This window comes from Typopeltis vanoorti, chromosome 20, assembly GCF_054136105.1.
Source record: "Typopeltis vanoorti isolate ZY-2024b chromosome 20, IOZ_Tvanoo_1.0, whole genome shotgun sequence".
Lineage (NCBI taxonomy): Eukaryota > Metazoa > Arthropoda > Arachnida > Uropygi > Thelyphonidae > Typopeltis > Typopeltis vanoorti.
Genome location: NC_143568.1, coordinates 66,256,259 through 66,269,421, shown reverse-complemented (window position 1 = coordinate 66,269,421; position 13,163 = coordinate 66,256,259). Strand labels below are relative to the sequence as shown.

Here is a 13,163-nt window from a genome sequence, read left to right as displayed (position 1 = left end):
TTCCCTCTCCCATTCTGTTTAAGTGACCGGTGCCAACCTAGTTAGCTCTGCGGATACGTTTTTGAATGCTAACAATGTCAAGTTCCATCCTAATATCCTCATTTTTAACGATTCTGCTGCCATCTGTTCCCCCCCCCCTCTACCTCTCGGAACCTCGTGTGTGTGTGGTCGTCAGTCTTTGATCGAATGTTATTTTCAGCTCAGCTCTTAGATCCATTAATTAAGATGGGTTTGAACACAATCATACTGCTGATAGTTTAGGCTAATTTCCTTCGTATCCTATATCGGCTTATTCAGTTTCTTCTCACTGTAACACCTTTACTTATTCGGTTGTCTATTTCCATATTTACCGTATATGTCGGCGTATAAAGACGAGGCCTTTATATTTTTTAGGTTTTAAGCTTATGTCGGTTGTATCAGACGACCCCCAATTTCTTCTTTCTTGTATTAATGCAACGTTAGGTATTGTTATATCCATTATTTTTTTGCATAGCATAGATTTAGTATTTACGCGAATTACCCTAATTAAAAGTGATTAGCCCCAATTTTAATTAATTATTAATTTTGCATTTTCTTTTATAAATTTTAGGATTATTAAAATTGTCATTTAAAATCATGGAACCAGCAACAAAACGAAGAAAGTATGGAGCTCGATTTAAAATAAGGGTCATTGAAATGGCAAAGCTAACTAATAATTGTCCACCGTAAAATTAAAGCTAAGATAAATTTTCCTTCGGGTGTTTTTGTACATTTTCACGAGCAGGCGGTATAATGAAGAAAACCAGTTTATTAGTATGGGATATGTTTCGTAGTAATTTAACTGAGAATACTAAAAGTCTTCTAGAAAAAAAAAAAACACAAAAATTGGCTGTTATACCAGGTGGTTTAACCTCTATGTTGCAACCACTAGACGTCAGCTTGAACAAACCATTTAAAGATCACATGCGAGAAGAGTGGAATAATTGGATGTTGACTGGTGAAAAATCATTTACAAACGGTGGATCTATGCGCGCTCCATCACTTGATATGTTGTGCAATTTTGTGACCAAAGCATGGAATAAAGTAAAAATAGAGACTGTAACAAAATCATTTAAAAAGTGTGATATCGCTAATCTTATGGATGGTACGGAAGATGTTGTGGGACACTGATGACGATGAAAACGAAATCAATTCACCGGATTCGAACTGGGATCCATATGACGATCATTCAAACCAGTGATCGCCAACCTTTTTCAAATGAAGGGCGCCATGACGCTCGAGGGCACTGCGTTGCCGACTCCTCCTGATTTAAATTTAAATTAAACGTAAAATTACAATACTATTATTGCATAATAAACAAATACATTTACCATTATGACTGATAAAGCAAGGCGCTCGCATCTGATCTGACAGATACATACTAATTGTTAACATGAATATTCTTTTTGTATTCATTTTTTATTTTTATTTTTTATGGTATTTTATATTCATTAATATGTGACAAAAATAGGTTGTAAAAGCGAGGTAAATAAAATAATGTTAAAATTTGAAATCTCATTTTTCTTAAAAAAACTAATCGTAGAATTTCTAAGCCTGAAATGAGAGAAAAATGCCTGTGTCATGAGCCCTCCGTAATTTTCAAATTTTATATTGCGCTCTTCATATTAAAAAGGTTGCTGACCTCGGCAAGATGTGCTTTACATTTATGGAAAATACTAAGGAAAGTGGTTTGGGGCTTGCTCCACCTTTACAACGAGTTGCCCATAAGGCACTACTTATGTTTGCATCCATCGAAACTTTTAGTTTCTATATATTCGGCACAAAACTCTTTTAGTTTCTATATTAGACTATGAAATAATGTTGAATTCAATATTCACTTAATTTGTGCAATTATGTATTATATTTGAAGTGTTTTTTCTTTATGTTTTCTTGCATTTTAGCACATACTAATAATGAATGTATCTCTCAGATAAACTGCGATCTACGCTGCAAAATTAGCGCTGCGAGCTCCAAAGCAGTTTACAATAATTTCTCTGGGGGGGAGACTAAAAATTCACTGCTTTGCCGACCTCTGATTTAAACAATGAATCTGAAGAACTGTTTAACAGATGAAGAAAATTAACATGAAAATTGAGGTTAATAATTATTGTGTTTTAAGACTTACATCTATTGCAATATTAAATAAATTTATGTAACAAAAAATTAATCTGATTTATTTATAAACACTGCATATTTTCTTATATAACGATGTATTGTAACTTAAATGTTGATCCAAGAAATTAAGCTTCTTTTTTTATACTCGCCATATAAGACGACCCATGATTTTGAGGGGTTTTCTGCAGTATTTGAGAGTCGTATTCTACGTCGACATATACGGTAGTTGGCCACCGCTCCTAAAAGTTGCTGAAACATATTTGCTGTATATCCTCCACAATACTTTGGCTTTTTTTAATTCTATTTCTGCTGAATGCTGTCTTAAATATAGGCTATAATTGTTTATTGTTTTGTATAATATCTCATTTGCACCATAGAACTGTAGTGTTGTGGTTCTTTCCTTAATTTTTCTTAGCCATATTCAATAGAAGATTTTAATAGCGACTCGACTGAATATAGCGACTTTTAATAAACTGTTCAAAACGTATTTAAACTGTTCAAAAATGAGTAGTGAAATATGACCCCCCCCACCTAGAATATCTGATCCTAAGCCCACCTACAGTATTAATTGTGCAGCAGGTATGTAAAGTTTTATGAGTGGGATTCTCTTAAATAAAAACAATGATTATCTCTGATTGTTTATCAGACTATAGTTAACGACTCTTCGATGAAATAAATCAATAATCACTTGATTATTGATTTCTTTCGTCTCAGCATCTTCAAGCTCAGAACTTGAGTTTCAAGTTCTGAGCTTGAAGCATCGTTTACGATATTAATGCGTTTTAAGTTTACATTTCTGGAGAAGAATTCATATCTCTCCACGAAATTCGAGGGATGAGGGCATGACGGCTACTACCTAAATAGATTTTTAATCACATTCCCTACGGCGACATCTGTTATTTTTGGAAATTCTTTGCTCAAATCAGCAGCAAACAGAATAACACATCTTTAGTTATTTTCTCGCTTCAGTTGGTGACAAGTTCGTGCGTTATTAATTAAGATGAGCACTGGAAAGGGGGGGGGGGAGTTCCTAAAGTAACCAAAACGAAGAGGTTTTTAAATTATTGCACTCTGAAAAGATGGAGAATTATAAATTAATAAAAGGGATGTGTTCTTACAAATAAGAAGAGAAATGAGACACTCCGCTAAGTGAAGGTGGTTGCAAGAAGAAAAGAAGACTTACCTGCTACATTCATTAAAATTTCAATTATGGGGCACATGATGGAGCACTCTTAAGTACTTTTCTTTCTCGTATACTCAGCTTTATTTAGCTAGTGTTCCGAAATTGAAATTGAAGGACCATTCAATAACAAATTAAAAATATCCCGCTCATAAAAATCGCTTAATTGAAATAAAAGTCAACAATGGCTTGATTTAACTCCGATAGATTGAAATTAAACAGCGCCTATTCCATAGCAGCTTAAAATGTTTAAACAAAAGCTACAGTTTCTTCAAAACAATCACAATATTCTGTATATTTGAAAATAATGAAAAAGCTCATTCTTGCTTTGTATTGTTTTGGCAACAATGTACAAAGGAAAAATTGTGTTAATGTGTTAATCTTTCGACAAACATATGCTGAATATAGCTGTATAAGCTGCATTATTAGACTAGTTACGAAAGCGAATTAACTAAATTACCACAGAGAATGATCACTTTTCGCATAACGTCTGTCTGTAATAGCAGATTCCGTAATCTTGGGTTAAAATACGAGGTATAATGTTTGCCATTTGTGGCCGTATTCAAGGTTAATGTAAATGATGATGCGAACTTATAGTAATCTCAGGATCATCCAAAACGAGCTATTTCAGAAAACTGTTGTAAACAGCAATTCTTCTCGTGTGAGCGATAATATTTTGCATAGTAATTATGCACATCTTTGCATATCCATAATAACATTGCCGCGTTCATTCTCTGAATCGTTTTAACTTCCTTGACCTTCAATTAACTACCACAAGAAGCTTTAGCAATGCGTCAACTGGCATAAAAACGAACAATAACTGGCGTTGGTGGTAAACGATGAGCGTAAGCCTATTTCCACGAAATTGGTAATTAAGCGAATATTTCTAAAACTCGATACATCTTGAATAAAAGTTCTATCCTTTCGGTCTGGAAGGATAGCATTAAAATATGAATCATTCCCAAGGAATGATCAACATCTATGGTCTTCAGTTCTCGTAGTTTGTGCGCAAAAACAAATACGGATAAATATTTCTTCGTGCTGTATTTATTATTCGATTTATTTACGATTCGCACAAGCAGGTTGGAAAGCGAATACGAAAATCACTCGGCCAACCAGCGACAATTTGAATTACTGCGTCAAAAGATTTTAAAATTTTGGGTTGTGGACAAGAATTTCTTGAACACCGAATGCACCTGTGGCAGAGAAGCACTGGTGGCGTGTTATAGTTTTGACGGTCTGATGGAGCGAGTATTGAATACAGTAGTAGCATCTTGGGTACCATCTTTTATGCTATTACAAAGAGAATTGCACAACTACATACGAAAAATATATAAGAATAAGGAGGAGGTAGAATTAAACATTCAAGAATTACCATCTTGCATGTTGATAATTCTGAAATAAAAAGAAAAAAAGTATATACCATTATTTTTTTGAGGAAGTACCCTAGAAAACGATGGCCGGAGAACTGGATGGTTCGTTACTCTTTGTGTTAGCCCGTCTCACAAGGAAAAGGTCACCTCTTTAATCGGTGTACTTTTTGCGCCAGTTTTCCTGTCTTGCAGGATGGAAAATGCAAGTTTCCGGAAGAAAGCTCCTACCTCTGGTTTCTCTGAAGGGGAAATCTGCTAACTCACCTTCATAGTTCACTTGAAGCATTCGATTTGTTTCTTCATAACATCTCAATAACTAATTCTACTTATTGTGGATTCGAATCTTAACTATACCACAAACACGTGATTCACTGTGAGAAACCGTACATGTTGTCGACTTAGGAGGGACATATTACAATAATCAGGTCGTCTATTTGAGAAAAAACAGCTCTGTGTTGAGTTAAGGTGGATCGGTGAGCTTTATCTTGCTTTATATGCCAATCTTTTCTAAGACATTATGTTTAGAATTTTTTTCAATTTAACTGAATTAATGGATTACAAATATAATTTTATGGCGCTAGTGGGAAGGATATTTGGTATGGCAAGACATTTAATATGCTGGTGATATTTCTGCGGAAAGGAGGGTGTCTTTATGACATAGTAGCGTCTGTTGAAAATCTGAAAAATGGCGTCTTTGTAAAGAATTGGTGTTTATTACAAAACGTTAAGTCTACTTAATATTTATCTAAATAAGCAAGAAATTGGCATTACGGTTACTACTGTCTTGGGAATGGAAACTAAAGTACTATTGTGGCATAATTGCAGGTCTGGTTGATCGAGTGGTTAGCTTATCTGCTCTCTAATCAACAGGCTGCAAGTTTTCGAATCCCGCCGTAGGCATGGATATTTATGTCTTTAGGTCGGAAATGAGTTTCATCACTCGGTGTTAGACCACTGCTTATTGGGGGTCTGAAGTGGCTTGAAAAAGTTCAGTGTTTGGTCTCGAGAGCAGGATTTCCGGTCCATGTAAAAAAAAAAAAAAAATGAAAAATACAAATATATAATTGATAAAAATAAATGAAAGTCCTTAGTCCACCCACGCTACAAACGTAGTATAGGTTTGCATATAATCTTTCGTGGGTGGGAACCACATAAAGTTATCTGAGTGGAGAAGTTAAAATTGAAGGCAAACTACCCTTTGCCAGTGGAAAACATGCCACAGACAATAGACAAACCAGCCTTAGAACACGCACAAGTTTTAGTTTGCTTTGGCCATAATTCTCATTCTTCGCAACCATATGCCTGGGGAAGAAGTGTCGTGGGTTCGATTCCCGTCGACGGCGTGAGGAGCTTAAGGATTTTCCTCAGCCATAGCCAAGTTAGCCGGGCTTGAGCGTAGGCAGCAGGGTTCCCCCCCCCTCCGTTTATCTGGGGGTTTTCATCCCGCAAGCAGGCAAACGGGTCCCTTGAACACACACGGAAACAGTCATGAATATCGCCCTTAGGGGATATTCACGAGGAGTGACGAACCGGCTGCATTAATACGCCAATAACCCCTCATTAGGAAGGGACTCAACCCGCACTATACGGAGAAGAAGGATAGGATTTTCTTAACCAGGTTTAAGCCCATCCTCTTGCTTATTGGAGACCTCATTGTAGGTAGTTGGCCCTGTTTCTCTGAATTGTGGCATAATTGCTGTGTGTGGGAACAGAAAAAGGAATTTTTTTTCCTGTTCACCTTGAGGTTTACTCGGAATCAAAATGAATTCTGCTGCCTAAGCGAATGATATTAAACTGATTGTATAAAAAAGTAATATTTTATTATTCATTTCCCTGAAGTGGAAGAATAAATTCAAAATATCATTAATTTTTAATTAAAAATGCAACTTCGTTTACAACAACTGTTCTAGAGAGCGTGTTAAGTGTTATGATAGGCTTTGACTGTACTTGCACCCACTCTTGGTGGAGTCGAAATTTTTTGCGCTTGACCTTTAAGAAATCAAGGTCATCCAGATGCCATTCGTTCCTTAATATCTGTTAACATAATACTCAAAACACGTCTTCGCTCTGAAAAAAAGAACATGCAGGATATACGCCCTGAAGATCATTAGCAAGTAAACACGTTTTTCTCTTTCTCTCATTCAAAACTAAAGTAAATAAACTTGCTTAACGACCCTTAACTTATGTAAAGTCAGACCTAATGAAAATTAATAATTATTAGTTTTGATTATAATTATCTCGTCTTGCCTACTGTAATAATAGTAACAGTAGATGGACAAAGCTAAGGTTTCACTTGTCCTTGAATTTTTTTTTTTTTTTTTTGTCAAATGTGCAAGTGAGAATGGGCGAGAACTGTTCGTAATTGTATAAATAAACGGATTATGAATAAAGGTTTCCTAATTCAGATGCCTGTGGAGAATTGTAGCGGATAAAACACACTAAAACTCGGGAACTGGATAAACAGGTGTGAAAGACATGCCAAACATTAGTTCATATTTTAAACGCCAGAGAAAATGTTAGTGTCAGTTTAATATATTATTAGTTAATGAATAAACTGTTTATGTAATAATAATATGATGAAACAGATTAGATCTGTTTTTATGCATGTCACGTGATGCTGTGCAGGAAAAACAAACAAAAAAAAAACATCCAACTTCTTGCCGTAATCATTTCTTATGACGTAACCTCTGATCATAAGAACTAAGATTAATGGATGAAGCGCCATGCTGTTAAGGAAAACACGTCAGAATTACTCTTCTGTTAGCGAAATTCTTAGCTGGGAAACTAACATCTGTAAACAGCTATGTCATCCTTCACGAACACAGAATCTGAAATCGTTTCCACTGTCGCAAGCTCAAAACAATCGTCGGTATGTCGTGATACTGTGACCAGTAACAGAGCGGGTTCCAGAAACCGCTAGACGATTTCCTTAAAATGACCGATGATGAATCTTACAATGAAACTACACCATATACTCTTTTGGTGGCGACGGAAAATCTCGGTCGCTACTGGTTCGAATCCCGTATGGATCCGACGAATCTTTGAGAGTTTTCTTCGACTAAAGTTGCGTGGCCATTGTGTGTTGTGGCCAGAACACACAATTCACAAACATATACTACACATAGCCTTAGCTGTTTCAGCTGTTCATCCATTTGTATTAAAAAGAGCAGAATGTGCACCAAGATTGTGTATCTACCCCGATCTGCAAGATGATTTTTTTTTAAGGATGGTACTGCAATGCTGTCTATCACATTTGTGCACTGTAGATCTCATTGCATGACGGTCACTAAATTTTTCTGTTAGTTTTCGAATAGCATGTGGAGGTCAAAGGTTATCGTCGCAATTTCTTATGGTATCGGCATTCTGAAAGTCGCTATTGACTTTCAGAATGTCATCCGTAATAAAAACTTGACTATCCGAGCTCTTCTAATGCCATTTCTGATCATTTGAAGCTATTTTGTTTTATTAGAGGTTTCCCTGGTGGTGACAATATGAACTACTTCTCCATACCAGACTGCAGTTCGTGTTTTCATTCATCACACAAATCTCCAGAGGTCTCTGAACTTTCTACATAAGTTCTGTATTTTTAATGTAAGGTTAAGAAAGTGTGTAGTTAGGAATTTTTGCTACGTAGTCTGATCAAAGATAGTGATTCTGGAATCCGAATTGCGATGATCAAAATTAAGCCATCTGGCTTCACTTGCCGCGTGATAAATTTCAACTAAGCAGAATATTAATTTACTTTAGCATTCTGTATCTACTTAGATATTCTTTTGTTTTTTGTGATGTTTGTAAAAAGTGATTTATTCGAGTTATATAAACAGAAGAGTTTAAATCGCCAAAATGTGACGCGTGAAAACTGAAGGAAGCAAACATTTTGTGATGCACGTATCGAATTATTTTTCGGGAATTGAACAATTAGTTTTTCTTTTTTTTCATTGTTACGTGAGAGTAAAACCAAAAATCCACGCTATGCAAAATAACTCGAATTAGTTCACCGTCTTTTGCATTTTCGTTGCATGCGAGTATTGCTTTTACTGCTATTTTGACATTAACATTATCATTACTTCTATTACGTTATAATGCGTGCAGTTGTTTTATCCCTAGCGTATTATTGTTCCCTACTATGTGGTGATCATTCTTACTATGGCGAGATTGTTTCCTCGTTATCATTCGACTGTGTGTTACCATGGTTACCATTGTCAAGAGAGCGCAAAAGGATCTTCCACGGGGACATGTATTTTCCCGTGTGTGTGTGTGTGTGCGTGTCGCAACTTCCCCTGTAAGAAAAATATAAAAACAGTCCACCCTCCGAACACAATCGGCCCCCCATTTTTCTCCGAACCACTTGCGGAAGCACACGTCCGGCATCTTGTTTTGCCGACATCGCTTTGGCATCACTTTTTCATCTGGGAGGTTGAGACGCTGCACGACGTTTAAACACACCCACCAGTGGCGCGGCAGTATTCCAGTTCGCGTGACCGCCACTACTGGTGTTCACCACCCGCGTAAAGTAACGACTGCTGTTGTTTGCGTTCGTTCGTCCCTCCGTTCAGGTCGTGCGTTCCGTACAGGGGGAATAGGGAGCAAGTGTGCAAGGAACATTTCACTGTTTTCCGTCGCAATCCGATTCCTACTTTTCCCTCCCCCCCCCTCTCTTCACCGTAGGGCGCTCGAGACCCAATTGAGTGAGTGTTCATTGCCGATACTGTCATCCCCGGTGCACTGTCGTGAGACACGCTGTTAGCAGGTAGAAGGTGCAGCGGTCCACTCACCTTGACGGCTGAGTTGGCGGTGTGAGATTGCAGGGGTGTGCTGGGGATTTTCTTATTGTGAGGATTGAGTGTTTGCTGGATTTACCTCCGTTTCTTAGGATTTGGGTAAGTGGAAACACGTCTTTATTCATTGTTTGTTAGCTTCTCTTTTTTAATGCAAATTCAGGGAAACAACCACCCAAAAGGAAGTCTTACGAACTATTCCAGATGGAATAAGATATTACCCCCACTGGAGTGTATGGAACAGTCAGCTGGGATGTTAAGCCAGAAAAAGTGCATTTACAATTTTAGTGTCTATATGCATGCGAGATAAGGGGAAGTTGTTAGGTTTTTTGCATTAAAAAACCTAAATTAAACTCCTTCGAATAAATTCATCATAGTATTTGGTTTTCACAGAAAAAATGTAAATTTATCTACATAAACTTAGGGAAAAAATAATGGAATAATTGCCGATCACATGACCACTTCGTGACCAAGAACTCTTCACGTCTCCAGTGATGAAAGCAAACGGTCCAAGACGCTTTTTATTCTTGTTTTTATTCAATCTTTTTATTTTTTCATCTTTCTTGGCAAGATTCCACAAGAGGAAGACAGATGGGATGCTAGCATGTAGAGTGGCCTCAACACTTGCTTTCATTCTTCACAACATAGCGTGGCGGATTTAAAAAATATATAATTTAACAACTATCCCATTTCACGATTCTTTTTGTGCAGAATATGGAATATGCATTTCACTTTTTTTGCTTACGTTATTCGAGATTTCTTTCCCATTAATTTTTAGCGTGTTTTATTTATATTCACACCTCACCTGAATAAGCAGCAACTTTTACATGGATCGTGAATTAACCGACAGCCTCCTATATTAGTAACGTAGGTCGACGTAAGTGGATCTTTTATTACGTAGGTTGAACGTAAACTTTAAAAAGCTGAGTACAATATTCTCTGACCTACATTCTTCCTGATCACTTCCGGAAGTTGAAATTAGCGCATATCCGGAAGAGGGGCGTGCCTAAGCATATATACAAAAGCCACTGAGTGGGGAAGGGAGATGTTTTTTTTGAGATGAATCAGCATTTAGAAAATAATCAAAAGAGAAAGTGAAGAAGGATGTTTATGAATGGAAGAAGTGGATTAAAATATGCTTGAAGGACGGAAAGAAAAAGGAACGTGCTGCACTGTGCTGAAATACAACTTCTTAAGAAGCAGGGTGTACCTGTTGACCATTTTTGCAGTCACGAAGTAGTTGAAAAAAATTCCACTGATAGGCTTATCAAAATAACATTACTTAATATTGAAATATTTCGATATTCTTCTAGGATAAATGAGTACTCATTAAAAAAATGCTGATGTTTAGTTTCTTGGGGGATGGGACCGGACCACCAATTATTGTATTTTTAATTTTTATTTATTTTCTATAAAAATTTGACATCTTGCGTGATCTATCATCCCACCTTTCTATTTTTAAATTTAATTTCTCATTGTTGGAGGATTCATTGTTTGATCTCGCGAATGATTCCCTCATTTTAGAGATTATAGAAGTCACATACGTGTAAGAAAAACATAATTTTGTTATGCATGAAACTAATGTATTAGACTGCATGAGGTGGTGTCGTAGCCCAAGATTCTGTATGTTTACTTTTATCAATGTGTTTGATTACGGTTTCACTCTTAGCAGGTGTTTCGAGCTATTAGTCCTCATCAATAACTAAGCAGAACTCCGAAACACTGCAGTACCTCATGGTTGTATTTTCTGTTGGTATGGATCGCAATTATGTAGAAAATAAGTTATAAGGATAAAGAAACCCAAACTTTTTTTTTTAATTTTGCAGTTTTTTAAAAAAGAACATATGAATAAATAGAAATTCGATTGCATTAGTAGTGAAATTTAGTATACAAAACAAAAAATTAAGGGTATTTAGTAAATTGTAGACTAAGTGACTTTAAAATATAATTCAAACCTTCAATGATTTTAATATTTGAATGTATTAGCAAACTGTAAATATGCTAATGACATAATTAGGAAAATGTATTTAAAATAAGCATCTTTTCAGGCTCTGGAACGTTGCTAATTTCAAAGCCTGCTCTGAAAAAGCTTGGATTTTAAAAGTTCGTCGTAAAAACAAAGGAAAAAATACGACATACGTAAAATATTTATTCAACATTGACTCTCTGGATGACAGTATTTGAATTATGTATTCTTCATCGATTTATTACTTTATAATAAACCAGCAGAGAACCCTTCGATGTCGAAAATGATATCAGTAGAGCGATAATGGCCAACATTTGTCCAAGAGGGACGATAAATGGCGCTAACTGATTAAATCTGATCAACGTGTGTATGCACATGAGTGACACGCGCCTTCCTCGTTCACGTTAGTAGCAAATTTGTATGCAAGAGTGACGAGTTTTTGCCCTGGAGCTCTATTTGACTTCTTAACATCTTCGGAAGGATGCTATTAGATCAAAGACACAATCAATTTTCGACCGTTTATTTAATCTCTGGGATTCATTAATCTGATTGAGAGAAGTCTGCTTACTACACTTCAAACTAATCTTCTTTTACACAAGAGATCACGGGATTTCGAACAGAATATTGCGCTGTTTAGTTATGCTATTAAACGCACCAACAAAATCTAACGAACACTCTAAACCAATCGTGAGGCTTCTTAGCGTTGTCATGACAACGAGTTGAAAAGTCGTTCATTTCATTGGCCACGGATTGTTCTTTTTATCATCGTGATATATTTAATTACATTTTGATGGCTGTCTGAGAAGATAATTTGCGCCTTTCTGTCCAGGTTTTATCCCTTTAGAAACAAGTCGCTCTTGTTTTGACGGAGCATCGTGTTATTATGTAAGTTGCTCTGGTAACCGAACACTTATTTGGATAGTTACATCAAAAGCCTTGCAGCCTGTTTCGCCCGTTTATTCGGAGTGTTTTCGACACTCCGGGGATATTTATGCCCGAGGAAATTATGCTTCATTTGTTAATGACACTGGACTAGCTGTGCAGCTAATTCAGTCGGCAATTAGCGTCGTCACGATGTTCATAATTCACATCACGAAATACCTTAATAAAAAGATGTAAGCCTAATCACTTCACAATTTGTACGCAAAAGGAAAAAGCAACGGCCTTTCTATTCCCCAGGGTCACGAACATTTTAGTTCATGCGGGGGCAATGAACGCAAGAGCGAAGCCTTTGTTTTCATGTAGACGAATTCTGTCTTAGGATCGACGTGTTCCGAATAGAAGGTTGAATAGCAATAATTCCTCGATTCATTTTTAATCAATAATTATTTGCGAAATTCTGTTGGTTGTTTTCTAAAAACAGAATCACTGTCAGTGGCGCTCGTAGCTTGAAATCGTGGGGGTGCTGCAACTTTCGAAATATACATACACACACGTGTTTGGATAAAATATCAAACTTATGGTAAAAATTTAAAAAAAAATTAAACCTGAAAAAATATTGTTTACTATCGATAAAATTACACATTTAATATAATTCAAAATTACTTAAAAATAAAATCCATTACCATAACTCAATAATGTTCTAAAATAAAAACTATAACAAACGTTATGTCTTAATTGTAATGCCCAAATATTTAAAGAGACGGAGTAAACACGATAAGCACTACGAACACTCTATTACTGGCACAAACTGCATATAAACAACAGTGGAACTGCGCGACGGACAGTGCCGC

The 13,163-nt window shown here is 36.4% G+C and overlaps 1 protein-coding gene across 5 annotated transcripts in view; it reads left to right on the top strand.

The window, feature by feature from the left end:
* Pka-C1 (Protein kinase, cAMP-dependent, catalytic subunit 1) overlaps positions 1-13,163 on the top strand; it is a 545,341-nt gene that overhangs the window by 53,714 nt on the left and 478,464 nt on the right. Inside the window, exon 1 of one of the 5 annotated variants that reach the window (XM_090410258.1) lies at positions 9,186-9,566. The exons of the other annotated variants lie outside the window; for them this stretch is intronic. The gene's annotated coding sequence lies outside the window, so the exon portion shown is untranslated. Of the gene's footprint in view, positions 1-9,185; positions 9,567-13,163 lie in introns of those variants that run through there. 5 annotated transcript variants of the gene reach the window in all.